Source organism: Gorilla gorilla, chromosome 2 (assembly GCF_029281585.2).
Source record: "Gorilla gorilla gorilla isolate KB3781 chromosome 2, NHGRI_mGorGor1-v2.1_pri, whole genome shotgun sequence".
NCBI classification, from domain to species: Eukaryota; Metazoa; Chordata; class Mammalia; order Primates; family Hominidae; genus Gorilla; species Gorilla gorilla.
Window position 1 is genome coordinate 209,849,169 of NC_086017.1, and position 14,840 is coordinate 209,864,008.

A 14,840-nucleotide genomic window follows, 5' to 3' on the forward strand; every position below is an offset into this window, starting at 1 on the left:
TGGGCCCTGGCCCTGAACCTAAAACAAGCCTAACCCTGGGCCCTGGACCTGACCCTAAAACAACCCTAACCCTGGGCCCTGGCCCTGACCCTAAAACAAGCCTAACCCTGGGCCCTGGCCCTGACCCTAAAACAACCCTAACCCTGGGCCCCGGCCCTGACCCTAAAACAACGCTAACCCTGAGCCCCGGCCCTGACCCTAAAACAACCCTAAACCTGGGCCCCGGCCCTGACCCTAAAACATGCCTAACCCTGGGCCCTGGCCCTGACCCTGAAACAAACCTAACCCTGGGCCCTGGCCCAAATTGTAATGAGGTCTGTTGGGCAAAATTCCATATAAGCATAGTATAAATTAATAAAGCAAATCGTGATAAATTAGTACGATTGACTTTCTGGAGTTTCTGACAATAAAAGTAAGGAAAGTGCAGAACACAAAGACAGAGAGTAAAAAGAGAAATTAGGAAAGCATTCTACATGTTTAATAGGAAGACACTGGCCGTGTTCGTGCAGCGGCAGTATGTCGTGACATGACATACTTTGGAGAGAAGTTAACAGATGAGGAAGTTGATAAAAATCATCAGAGGAGCAAAATACTGGTAGCGACACTCAAGTAAACCACGAAATTTCCATAACTTATGTCAGCAAAGTGGGAATATTGTACAGTGTGTGTTGAAATTCCTATACAACATTGTTTATCTGCCGTTTGTTTGTTTGTAAGCAATGTATATACTAACAGTTCTTCTTGCTGTCAAAAGAATATGTGTGAATAAGTCATTTTAACTTATTCTTCTGTTTTTCTTTTATCTTCCTGCCATCATCCCACAGCCTTACTTCAGAAATTTTTTCTTTAGAAAATTGAACAAGTGCTCCTTGTGGTGGCACATACCTCGAGGATGGGAGGCTGGGGTGGAAGGGTCACTTGAGGCCATTAGTTTGACAGCAGCCTGGCCAACAAAGTGAGACCCCATGTCTGCAAAACAATGTAAAAATTAGCCAAGTATCATCATGTATACCTACAGTCCCAGCTACCTCCACTTACGGAGAAAGTTCAGGGCCTGGAGACAAGGCTGGGCGGCAGGAGCTGGGTCTAAAGAGGCCATTGGAACGATGGAGCTGTGCCTGTGGAGGCTGTTGTGAGGCAGTAGGCTCATCTGCGGAGACTGCCGTGAGGTAGGGTATGGGCCTAAATAGGCCATTGTGAGTCATGAGCTTGGTCTGTAGAGGCTGACTGGAGAGAGTTCTGGGCCTGGCGAGGCTGCCGGGAGGTAGGAGCTGGGCCAAAAGATTTAAGCGCATTTACGTTTATTAGGCACTTCATTTCCATTATTACACTGGAATATATAATAAAATAATTATAGAACTCACCATAATGTAGAATCAGTGGGCGTGTTAAGCTTGTTTTCCTGAAACTGGATGGTCCCACCTGAGCGTGATGGGAGAAAGTGACAGATCAATAGGTATTAGATTCTCATAAGAACAGCGCAACCTAGATCCCTCACATGCACGGTTCACAACAGGGTGCGTTCTCCTATGAGAATCTAATGCTGCTGCTCATCTGAGAAGGTGGAGCTCAGGCGGGAATGTGAGCAAAGGGGAGTGGCTGTAAATACAGACGAAGCTTCCCTCACTCCCTCACTCGACACCACTCACCTGCTGTGTGGCTCCTTACGGCTCCATGGCTCAGGGGTTGGGGACCCCTGCTCAAGTGCATCCAAAGCGACCCTTCCCACACCAGTCTTCATAGTAGTCAAGTGCAGCAACCACTTAGCTCCCAAGGTGTGTGCCTCAGCTGGCATTTCATCACAATCAACAATAAGTGGTAGCTTGAGTCGTTGTGAGGTCACTTCCTGGAAATCACCCTAACCATGGGCCCCGGGCCCTGACCCTAAAACCCTAACCCTGGGCCCCGGGCCCAGACCCTAAAACCCTAACCCTGGGCCCCGGTCCCTGACCCTGAAGCCCTAACCCTGGGCCCCGGGACCGGACCCTGAAGCCCTAACCCTGGGCCCCGGTCCCTGACCCTGAAGCCCTAACCCTGGGCCCCGGGCCCTGACCCTGAAGCCCTAACCCTGGGCCCCGGGCCCGGACCCTGAAGCCCTAACCCTGGGCCCCGGGCCCTGACCCTGAAGCCCTAAACCTGGGCCCCGGGCCCTGACCCTGAAGCCCTAACCCTGGGCCCCGGGCCCTGACCCTGAAGCCCAAACCCTGGGCCCCGGGCCCTAACCCTGAAGCCCAAACCCTGGGCCCCGGCCCTGACCCTGAAGCCCTAACCCTGGGCCCTGGCCCTGACCCTAAAACAACCTTAACCCTGGGCCCTGGCACTAAAACAAGCGTAACCGTGGGCCCAGGTCCTGACTCTATAACAACCCTAACCCTGGGCCCTGACCCTGACCCTAAAACAACCCTAACCCTGGGCCCTGGCCCTGACCCTAAAACAAGCCTAACCCTGGGCCCTGGCCCTGACCCTAAAACAACCCTAACCCTAGGCCCTGGCCCTGACCCAAAAACAGCTCTAACCCTGGGCCCTGGCCGTGACCCTAAAACAACCCTAACCCTGGGCCTTGGCCCTGACCCTTAAACAAGCCTAACCCTGGGCCCTGGCACTGACCCTAAAACAACCCTAACCCTGGGCCCTGGCCCTGAACGTAAAACAACCCTAACCCTGGGCCCTGGTCCTGATCCTAAAACAAGCCTAAACCTGGGCCCTGGCCCTGACCCTAAAACAATCCTAAACCTGGGCCCTGGCCTTTACCCTAAAACAAACCCAACCCAGGGCCCTCACCCTAAAAAACCCTAACCCTGGTCCCTGACCCTGAAACAAAACTAACCCTGGGCCCTGACCCTAAAACAACCCTAACCCTGGGCCCTGACCCTAAAGCAACCCTAACCCAGGGCACTGACCCTAAAACAACCCTAACCCTGGGCCCTGATCCTAAAACAAGCCTAACCCTGGGCCTCGACCCTAAAACAAACCGAACCCTCGGCCCCGACCCTAAAACAACCCTAACCCTGGTCCCTGGCCCAGAACCCAAAACAACCCTAACACTGGGCGCTGGCGCTGACCTAAAAAACCCTAACCCTGGGCCCTGGCCCTGAACCGAAAACAGCCCTAACCCTGGGCCCGGGCCCTGACCCGAAAACAACCCTAACCCTGGGCCCCGGCCCTAACCCTAAAGCAACCCTAACCCTGGGCCCCGGCCCTGACCCTAAAACAACCCTAACCCTGGGCCCCGGCCCTGACCCTAAAACAACCCTAACCCTGGGCCCCGGCCCTGACCCTAAAACAACCCTAACCCTGGGCCCCGGCCCTGACCCTAAAACAACCCTAACCCTGGGCCCCGGTCCCTGACCCTGAAGCCCTAACCCTGGGCCCCGGGCCCTGACCCTGAAGCCCTAAACCTGGGCCCCGGGCCCTGACCCTGAAGCCCTAACCCTGGGCCCCGGGCCCTGACCCTGAAGCCCAAACCCTGGGAACCGGGCCCTGACCCTGAAGCCCAAACCCTGGGCCCCGGCCCTGACCCTGAAGCCCTAACCCTGGGCCCCGGGCCCTGACCCTGAAGCCCTAACCCTGGGCCCTGGCCCTGACCCTAAAACAACCTTAACCCTGGGCCCTGGCACTAAAACAAGCGTAACCGTGGGCCCAGGTCCTTACTCTATAACAACCCTAACCCTGGGCCCTGACCCTGACCCTAAAACAACCCTAACCCTGGGCCCTGGCCCTGACCCTAAAACAACCCTAATCCTGGGCCCTGGCCCTGACTCTAAAGCAACCCTAACCCTGGGCCCTGTCCCTGACCCTAAAACAAGCCTAAACCTGGGCCCTGGCCCTGACCCTAAAACAAGCCTAACCCTGGGCCCTGGCCCTGACCCTAAAACAAGCCTAACCCTGGGCCCTGGCCCTGACCCTAAAACAACCCTAACCCTGGGCCCTGGCCCTGACCCTAAAACAACCCTAACCCTCGGCCCTGGCCCTGACCCTAAAACGACCCTAACCCTGGGCCCTGGCCCGGACCCTAAAACAACCCTAACCCTGGGCCCTGGCCCTGACCTAAAACAACCCTAACCCTGGGCCCAGGCCCTGACCCTAAAACGACCCTAACCCTGGGCCCTGGCCCGGACCCTAAAACAACCCTAACCCTGGGCCCTGGCCCTGACCTAAAACAACCCTAACCCTGGGCCCTGGCCCTGACGCTAAAACGACCCTGACCCTGGGCCCTGGCCCAGACCCCAAAGCAACCCTAACCCTGGGCCCTGACACTGACCCTAAAACAACCCTAACCCTGGGCCCCGGCCCTGACCCTAAAACAAACCTAACCCTGGGCCCCGGCCCTGACCCTAAAACAAACCTAACCCTGGGCCCCGGCCCTGACCCTAAGACAACCCTAACCCTGGGCCCCGGCCGTGACCCTAAAACAACGCTATCCCTGAGCCCCGGCCCTGACCCTAAAACGACCCTAACCCTGGGCCCTGGCCCGGACCCTAAAACAACCCTAACCCTGGGCCCTGGCCCTGACCTAAAACAACCCTAACCCTGGGCCCTGGCCCTGACCCTAAAACGACCCTGACCCTGGGCCCTGGCCCAGACCCCAAAGCAACCCTAACCCTGGGCCCTGACACTGACCCTAAAACAACCCTAACCCTGGGCCCCGGCCCTGACCCTAAAACAAACCTAACCCTGGGCCCCGGCCCTGACCCTAAAACAAACCTAACCCTGGGCCCCGGCCCTGACCCTAAGACAACCCTAACCCTGGGCCCCGGCCGTGACCCTAAAACAACGCTATCCCTGAGCCCCGGCCCTGACCCTAAAACAACCCTAAACCTGGGCCCCGGCCCTGACCCTAAAACATGCCTAACCCTGGGCCCTGGCCCTGACCCTGAAACAAACCTAACCCTGGGCCCTGGCCCAAATTGTAATGAGGTCTGTTGGGCAAAATTCCATATAAGCATAGTATAAATTAATAAAGCAAATCGTGATAAATTAGTACGATTGACTTTCTGGAGTTTCTGACAATAAAAGTAAGGAAAGTGCAGAACACAAAGACAGAGAGTAAAAAGAGAAATTAGGAAAGCATTCTACATGTTTAATAGGAAGACACTGGCCGTGTTCGTGCAGCGGCAGCATGTCGTGACATGACATACTTTGGAGAGAAGTTAACAGATGAGGAAGTTGATAAAAATCATCAGAGGAGCAAAATACTGGTAGCGACACTCAAGTAAACCACGAAATTTCCATAACTTATGTCAGCAAAGTGGGAATATTGTACAGTGTGTGTTGAAGTTCCTATACAACATTGTTTATCTGCCGTTGGTGTGTTTGTAAGCAATGTATATACTAACAGTTCTTCTTGCTGTCAAAAGAATATGTGTGAATAAGTCATTTTAACTTATTCTTCTGTTTTTCTTTTATCTTCCTGCCATCATCCCACAGCCTTACTTTAGAAATTTTTTCTTTAGAAAATTGAACAAGTGCTCCTTGTGGTGGCACATACCTCGAGGATGGGAGGCAGGGGTGGAAGGGTCACTTGAGGCCATTAGTTTGACAGCAGCCTGGCCAACAAAGTGAGACCCCATGTCTGCAAAACAATTTAAAAATTAGCCAAGTATCATCATGTATACCTACAGTCCCAGCTACCTCAACTTACGGAGAAAGTTCAGGGCCTGGAGAGAAGGCTGGGCGGCAGGAGCTGGGTCTAAAGAGGCCATTGGAACGATGGAGCTGTGCCTGTGGAGGCTGTTGTGAGGCAGTAGGCTCATCTGCGGAGACTGCCGTGAGGTAGGGTATGGGCCTAAATAGGCCATTGTGAGTCATGAGCTTGGTCTGTAGAGGCTGACTGGAGAGAGTTCTGGGCCTGGCGAGGCTGCCGGGAGGTAGGAGCTGGGCCAAAAGATTTAAGCGCATTTACGTTTATTAGGCACTTCATTTCCATTATTACACTGGAATATATAATAAAATAATTATAGAACTCACCATAATGTAGAATCAGTGGGCGTGTTAAGCTTGTTTTCCTGAAACTGGATGGTCCCACCTGAGCGTGATGGGAGAAAGTGACAGATCAATAGGTATTAGATTCTCATAAGAACAGCGCAACCTAGATCCCTCACATGCACGGTTCACAACAGGGTGCGTTCTCCTATGAGAATCTAATGCTGCTGCTCATCTGAGAAGGTGGAGCTCAGGCGGGAATGTGAGCAAAGGGGAGTGGCTGTAAATACAGACGAAGCTTCCCTCACTCCCTCACTCGACACCACTCACCTGCTGTGTGGCTCCTTACGGCTCCATGGCTCAGGGGTTGGGGACCCCTGCTCAAGTGCATCCAAAGCGACCCTTCCCACACCAGTCTTCATAGTAGTCAAGTGCAGCAACCACTTAGCTCCCAAGGTGTGTGCCTCAGCTGGCATTTCATCACAATCAACAATAAGTGGTAGCTTGAGTCGTTGTGAGGTCACTTCCTGGAAATCACCCTAACTCTGGGCCCCGGTCCCTGACCCTGAAGCCCTAAACCTGGGCCCCGGGCCCTGACCCTGAAGCCCTAATCCTGGGCCCCGGGCCGTGACCCTGAAGCCCAAACCCTGGGCCCCGGGCCCTGACCCTGAAGCCCAAACCCTGAGCCTCGGCCCTGACCCTGAATCCCTAACCCTGGGCCCCGGTCCCTGACCCTGAAGCCCTACCACTGGGCCCCGGGCCCTGACCCTGAAGCCCTAACTCTGGGCCTCGGGCCCTGACCCTGAAGCCCTAACCCTGGGCCCTGGCACTAAAACAAGCCTAAACCTGGGACCAGGTCCTGACCCTAAAACAACCCTAACCCTGGGCCCTAGCCCTGACCCTAAAACAAGCCTAACCCTGGGCCCTGGCCCTGACCCTAAAACAAGCCTAACCGTGGGCCCTGGCCCTGACCCTACAACAACCCTAAACCTGGGCCCTGGCCCAGACCCTAAAACAACCCTAACCCTGGGCCCTGGCCCTGACCCTAAAACAACCCTAAACCTGGGACCTGGCCCTGACCTAAAACAACCCTAACCCTAGGCCCTGGCCCTGACCTAAAACAACCCTAAACCTTGGCCCTGACCCTGACCCTAAAACAACCCTAACCCTGGGCCCTGGCACTAAAACAAGCCTAACCCTGGGCCCATGTCCTGACCCTAAAACAACCCTAACACTGGGCTCTGGCCCTGACCCTAAAACAACCCTAACCCTGGGCCCTGGCCCTGAACCTAAAACAACCCTGACGCTGGGCCCTGGCCCTGACCCTAAAACAAGCCTAAACCTGGGCCCTGGCCCTGACCCTAAAACAACCCTAATGCTGGGCCCTGGCCCTGACCTAAAACAACCCTGACCCTGGGCCCTGGCCCTGACCCTAAAACAACCCTAACCCTGGGCCCTGGCACTAAAACAAGCCTAAACCTGAGCCCAGGTCCTGACCCTAAAACAAGCCTAATCCTGGGCCCTGGCCCTGACCCTAAAACAACCCTAACCCTGGGCCCTGGCCCTGACCCTAAAACAACCCTATCCCTGGGCCCTGGCCATGACCTAAAACAACCGTAACCCTGGGCCCTGGCCCTGACCCTAAAACAACCCTAATCCTGGGCCCTGGCACAAAAACAACCCTAACCCTGGGCCCAGGACCTGACCCTAAAACAACCCTAACCCTGGGCCCTGGCCCTGACCCTAAAACAACCCTAACGCTGGGCCCTGTCCTGGACCCTAAAACAAGCCTAACCCTGGGCCCAGTCCCTGACCTAAAACAACCCTGACCCTGGGCCCTGTCCCTGACCCTAAAACAACCCTCACCCTGGGCCCTGGCCCTGACCCTAAAACAACCCTAACCCTGGGCCCTGGCCATGACCCTAAAACAACCCTAACCCTGGGCCCTGATCCTAAAACAAGCCTAACCCTGGGCCCCGAACCTAAAAAAACCCTAACCCTGGGCCCTGGCACTAAAACAAGCCTAACCCTGGGCCCTGGCCCTGACCCTAAAACAACCCTAACCCTGGGCCCTGGCCCTGACCCTAAAACAAACCAAACCCTGGGCCCTGGCCCTGACCCTAAAATAAAAACAACCATGGGCACTCACCCTAAAACAACCCTAACCCTGGGCCCTGACCCTAAAACAACCCTAAGCCTGGGACCTGGCCGTGACCCTAAAACAACCCTAACCTGGGCCTTGGCCCTGACGTTAAAACAACCCTAACGCTGGGCCCTGGCCCTGACCCTAAAACAAGCCTAACACTGGGCCCTGGACCTGACCATAAAACAACCCTAACCCTGCGCACTGACCCTAAAACAACCTTAACCCAGGGCACTGACCCTGAAATAACCATGACCCTGGGCCCTGGCCCTGACCCTAAAACAACCCTAACCCTGGGCCCTGGCCCTGACACTGAAAAAACCCTTACCCTGGACCCTGACCCTGACCCTAAAACAACCCTTACCCTGGGCCCTGGCCCTGACCCTAAAACAACCCTAACCCTGGGCCCTGGTCTGACCCTAAAACAACCCTAACCCTGGGCCCTGGACATGACCCTAAAACACCCCTAACCCTGAGCCCTGGCACTGACCCTATAACAAGCCTAACCCTGGGCCCTGGCCCTGACCCTAAAACAACCCTAAACCTGGGCCCTCGCCCTGACCCTAAAACAAGCCTAACCCTGGGCCCTGGCCCTGACCCTAAAACAACCCTAACGCTCGGCCCTGTCCCTGACCCTAAAACAAGCCTAACCCTGGGCCCTGGCCCTGACCCTAAAACAAGCCTAACCCTGGGACCTGTCCCGGACCCTAAAAGAAGCCTAACCCAGGGCCCTGGCCCTGACCCTAAAACAACCCTAACGCTGGGACCTGGCCCTGACCCTAAAACACCCCTAAACCTGGGCCCTGGGCCTGACCCTAAAACAATCCTAATGCTGGGCCCTGGCACTGACCTTAAACAAACCTGAACCTGGGCCCTGGCCCTGACCCTAAAACAACCCGAACCCTGGTCCCTGGCACTAAAACAAGCCTAACCCTGGTCCCTGGCCCTGACCTTAAAACAACCGTAACCCTGGGCCCTGGCACTAAAACAAGCCTAACACTGGGCCCAGGTCCTGACCCTAAAACAACCCTAACCCTGGGCCCTGGCCCTGACCCTAAAACAAGCATAACCCTGGGCCATGGCCCTGACCCTAAAACAACCCTAACCATGGGCCCTGTCCCTGACCCTAAAACAAGCCTAACGCTCGGCCCTGGCCCTGACCCTAAAACACGCCTAACCCTGGGCCCTGGCCCTGACCCTAAAACAAGCCTAAACCTGGGACCTGGCCCTGACCCTACAACAACCCTAACCCTGGGCCCTGGCCCTGACCCTAAAACAACCCTAACCCTGGGACCTGGCCCTGACCTAAAACAACCCTAACCCTGGGCCCTGGCCCTGACCTAAAACAACCCTAAACCTGGGCCCTGGCCCTGACACTAAAACAACCCTAACCATGGACCCTGGCACTAAGACAAGCCTAATCCTGGGCCCAGGTCCTGATCCTAAAACAACCCTAACCCTGGGCCCTGTCCTTGACCCTAAAACAAGCCTAATCCTGGGCCCTGGCCCTGAACCTAAAACAACCCTAACACTGGGCCCTGGCCCTGAGCCTAAAACAAGCCTAACCCTGGGCCCTGTCCTTGACCCTAAAACAAGCCTAATCCTGGGCCCTGGCCCTGAACCTAAAACAACCCTAACAGTGGGCCCTGGCCCTGAGCCTAAAACAAGCCTAAACCTGGGCCCTGGCCCTCACCCTAAAACAACCCTAATGCTGGGCCCTGGCCCTGACCTAAAACAAACCTGACCCTGGGCCCTGGCCCTGACCCTAAAACAACCCTAACCCTGGGCCCTGGCCCAGACCCTAAAACAACCCTATCCCTGGGCCCTGGCCATGACCTAAAACAACCGTAACCCTGGGCCCTGACCCTGACCCTAAAACAACCCTAATCCTGGGCCCTGGCACAAAAACAACCCTAACCCTGGGCCCAGGACCTGACCCTAAAACAACCCTAACCCTGGGCCCTGGCCCTGACCCTAAAACAACCCTAACCCTGGGCCCTGGCCTGACCCTAAAACAACCCTAACCCTGGGCCCTGGACATGACCCTAAAACACCCCTAACCCTGAGCCCTGGCACGGACCCTATAACAAGCCTAACCCTGGGCCCTGGCCCTGACCCTAAAACAACCTTAAACCTGGGCCCTCGCCCTGACCCTAAAACAAGCCTAACCCTGGGCCCTGGCCCTGACCCTAAAACAACCCTAACGCTGGGCCCTGTCCCTGACCCTAAAACAAGCCTAACCCTGGGCCCTGGCCCTGACCCTAAAACAAGCCTAACCCTGGGACCTGTCCCGGACCCTAAAAGAAGCCTAACCCAGGGCCCTGGCCCTGACCCTAAAACAACCCTAACGCTGGGACCTGGCCCTGACCCTAAAACACCCCTAAACCTGGGCCCTGGCCCTGACCCTAAAACAATCCTAATGCTGGGCCCTGGCACTGACCTTAAACAAACCTGAACCTGGGCCCTGGCCCTGACCCTAAAACAACCCGAACCCTGGTCCCTGGCACTAAAACAAGCCTAACCCTGGTCCCTGGCCCTGACCTTAAAACAACCGTAACCCTGGGCCCTGGCACTAAAACAAGCCTAACACTGGGCCCAGGTCCTGACCCTAAAACAACCCTAACCCTGGGCCCTGGCCCTGACCCTAAAACAAGCATAACCCTGGGCCATGGCCCTGACCCTAAAACAACCCTAACCATGGGCCCTGTCCCTGACCCTAAAACAAGCCTAACGCTCGGCCCTGGCCCTGACCCTAAAACACGCCTAACCCTGGGCCCTGGCCCTGACCCTAAAACAAGCCTAAACCTGGGACCTGGCCCTGACCCTACAACAACCCTAACCCTGGGCCCTGGCCCTGACCCTAAAACAACCCTAACCCTGGGACCTGGCCCTGACCTAAAACAACCCTAACCCTGGGCCCTGGCCCTGACCTAAAACAACCCTAAACCTGGGCCCTGGCCCTGACACTAAAACAACCCTAACCATGGACCCTGGCACTAAAACAAGCCTAATCCTGGGCCCAGGTCCTGATCCTAAAACAACCCTAACCCTGGGCCCTGTCCTTGACCCTAAAACAAGCCTAATCCTGGGCCCTGGCCCTGAACCTAAAACAACCCTAACACTGGGCCCTGGCCCTGAGCCTAAAACAAGCCTAACCCTGGGCCCTGTCCTTGACCCTAAAACAAGCCTAATCCTGGGCCCTGGCCCTGAACCTAAAACAACCCTAACAGTGGGCCCTGGCCCTGAGCCTAAAACAAGCCGAAACCTGGGCCCTGGCCCTCACCCTAAAACAACCCTAATGCTGGGCCCTGGCCCTAACCTAAAACAAACCTGACCCTGGGCCCTGGCCCTGACCCTAAAACAACCCTAACCCTGGGCCCTGGCCCAGACCCTAAAACAACCCTATCCCTGGGCCCTGGCCATGACCTAAAACAACCGTAACCCTGGGCCCTGACCCTGACCCTAAAACAACCCTAATCCTGGGCCCTGGCACAAAAACAACCCTAACCCTGGGCCCAGGACCTGACCCTAAAACAACCCTAACCCTGGGCCCTGGCCCTGACCCTAAAACAACCCTAACCCTGGGCCCTGGCCTGACCCTAAAACAACCCTAACCCTGGGCCCTGGACATGACCCTAAAACACCCCTAACCCTGAGCCCTGGCACTGACCCTATAACAAGCCTAACCCTGGGCCCTGGCCCTGACCCTAAAACAACCTTAAACCTGGGCCCTCGCCCTGACCCTAAAACAAGCCTAACCCTGGGCCCTGGCCCTGACCCTAAAACAACACTAACGCTGGGCCCTGTCCCTGACCCTAAAACAAGCCTAACCCTGGGCCCTGGCCCTGACCCTAAAACAAGCCTAACCCTGGGACCTGTCCCGGACCCTAAAAGAAGCCTAACCCAGGGCCCTGGCCCTGACCCTAAAACAACCCTAACGCTGGGACCTGGCCCTGACCCTAAAACACCCCTAAACCTGGGCCCTGGCCCTGACCCTAAAACAATCCTAATGCTGGGCCCTGGCACTGACCTTAAACAAACCTGAACCTGGGCCCTGGCCCTGACCCTAAAACAACCCGAACCCTGGTCCCTGGCACTAAAACAAGCCTAACCCTGGTCCCTGGCCCTGACCTTAAAACAACCGTAACCCTGGGCCCTGGCACTAAAACAAGCCTAACACTGGGCCCAGGTCCTGACCCTAAAACAACCCTAACCCTGGGCCCTGGCCCTGACCCTAAAACAACCCTAACCATGGGCCCTGTCCCTGACCCTAAAACAAGCCTAACGCTCGGCCCTGGCCCTGACCCTAAAACACGCCTAACCCTGGGCCCTGGCCCTGACCCTAAAACAAGCCTAAACCTGGGACCTGGCCCTGACCCTACAACAACCCTAACCCTGGGCCCTGGCCCTGACCCTAAAACAACCCTAACCCTGGGACCTGGCCCTGACCTAAAACAACCCTAACCCTGGGCCCTGGCCCTGACCTAAAACAACCCTAAACCTGGGCCCTGGCCCTGACACTAAAACAACCCTAACCATGGACCCTGGCACTAAAACAAGCCTAATCCTGGGCCCAGGTCCTGATCCTAAAACAACCCTAACCCTGGGCCCTGTCCTTGACCCTAAAACAAGCCTAATCCTGGGCCCTGGCCCTGAACCTAAAACAACCCTAACACTGGGCCCTGGCCCTGAGCCTAAAACAAGCCTAACCCTGGGCCCTGTCCTTGACCCTAAAACAAGCCTAATCCTGGGCCCTGGCCCTGAACCTAAAACAACCCTAACAGTGGGCCCTGGCCCTGAGCCTAAAACAAGCCTAAACCTGGGCCCTGGCCCTCACCCTAAAACAACCCTAATGCTGGGCCCTGGCCCTGACCTAAAACAAACCTGACCCTGGGCCCTGGCCCTGACCCTAAAACAACCCTAACCCTGGGCCCTGGCCCAGACCCTAAAACAACCCTATCCCTGGGCCCTGGCCATGACCTAAAACAACCGTAACCCTGGGCCCTGACCCTGACCCTAAAACAACCCTAATCCTGGGCCCTGGCACAAAAACAACCCTAACCCTGGGCCCAGGACCTGACCCTAAAACAACCCTAACCCTGGGCCCTGGCCCTGACCCTAAAACAACCCTAACCCTGGGCCCTGGCCTGACCCTAAAACAACCCTAACCCTGGGCCCTGGACATGACCCTAAAACACCCCTAACCCTGAGCCCTGGCACTGACCCTATAACAAGCCTAACCCTGGGCCCTGGCCCTGACCCTAAAACAACCTTAAACCTGGGCCCTCGCCCTGACCCTAAAACAAGCCTAACCCTGGGCCCTGGCCCTGACCCTAAAACAACCCTAACGCTGGGCCCTGTCCCTGACCCTAAAACAAGCCTAACCCTGGGCCCTGGCCCTGACCCTAAAACAAGCCTAACCCTGGGACCTGTCCCGGACCCTAAAAGAAGCCTAACCCAGGGCCCTGGCCCTGACCCTAAAACAACCCTAACGCTGGGACCTGGCCCTGACCCTAAAACACCCCTAAACCTGGGCCCTGGCCCTGACCCTAAAACAATCCAAATGCTGGGCCCTGGCACTGACCTTAAACAAACCTGAACCTGGGCCCTGGCCCTGACCCTAAAACAATCCGAACCCTGGGCCCTGGCACTAAAACAAGCCTAAAACTGGTCCCTGGCCCTGACCTTAAAACAACCGTAACCCTGGGCCCTGGCACTAAAACAAGCCTAACACTGGGCCCAGGTCCTGACCCTAAAACAACCCTAACCCTGGGCCCTGGCCCTGACCCTAAAACAAGCATAACCCTGGGCCATGGCCCTGACCCTAAAACAACCCTAACCATGGGCCCTGTCCCTGACCCTAAAACAAGCCTAACGCTCGGCCCTGGCCCTGACCCTAAAACACGCCTAACCCTGGGCCCTGGCCCTGACCCTAAAACAAGCCTAAACCTGGGACCTGGCCCTGACCCTACAACAACCCTAACCCTGGGCCCTGGCCCTGACCCTAAAACAACCCTAACCCTGGGACCTGGCCCTGACCTAAAACAACCCTAACCCTGGGCCCTGGCCCTGACCTAAAACAACCCTAAACCTGGGCCCTGGCCCTGACACTAAAACAACCCTAACCATGGACCCTGGCACTAAAACAAGCCTAATCCTGGGCCCAGGTCCTGATCCTAAAACAACCCTAACCCTGGGCCCTGTCCTTGACCCTAAAACAAGCCTAATCCTGGGCCCTGGCCCTGAACCTAAAACAACCCTAACACTGGGCCCTGGCCCTGAGCCTAAAACAAGCCTAACCCTGGGCCCTGTCCTTGACCCTAAAACAAGCCTAATCCTGGGCCCTGGCCCTGAACCTAAAACAACCCTAACAGTGGGCCCTGGCCCTGAGCCTAAAACAAGCCTAAACCTGGGCCCTGGCCCTCACCCTAAAACAACCCTAATGCTGGGCCCTGGCCCTGACCTAAAACAAACCTGACCCTGGGCCCTGGCCCTGACCCTAAAACAACCCTAACCCTGGGCCCTGGCCCAGACCCTAAAACAACCCTATCCCTGGGCCCTGGCCATGACCTAAAACAACCGTAACCCTGGGCCCTGACCCTGACCCTAAAACAACCCTAATCCTGGGCCCTGGCACAAAAACAACCCTAACCCTGGGCCCAGGACCTGACCCTAAAACAACCCTAACCCTGGGCCCTGGCCCTGACCCTAAAACAACCCTAACCCTGGGCCCTGGCCTGACCCTAAAACAACCCTAACCCTGGGCCCTGGACAT

The 14,840-nt window shown here is 56.4% G+C and overlaps 1 protein-coding gene across 5 annotated transcripts in view; it reads right to left on the reverse strand.

The window, feature by feature from the left end:
* Positions 1–6,445, reverse strand: part of LOC129532621 (uncharacterized) — a 41,497-nt gene extending 35,052 nt beyond the window's left edge. The window contains exons 1-4 of one of the 5 annotated variants that reach the window (XR_010133072.1): positions 5,968–6,445; positions 5,642–5,874; positions 1,365–1,422; positions 1,039–1,271 (exon numbers count right to left, since the gene is read on the reverse strand). The gene's annotated coding sequence lies outside the window, so the exon portion shown is untranslated. The remainder of the gene's footprint in view (positions 1–1,038; positions 1,272–1,364; positions 1,423–5,641; positions 5,875–5,967) is intronic. The other 4 variants (XR_010133071.1, XR_010133073.1, XR_010133069.1 and 1 more) reach the window with 4 other exon arrangements.
* Between the last annotated feature and the right edge of the window lie 8,395 nt (positions 6,446–14,840).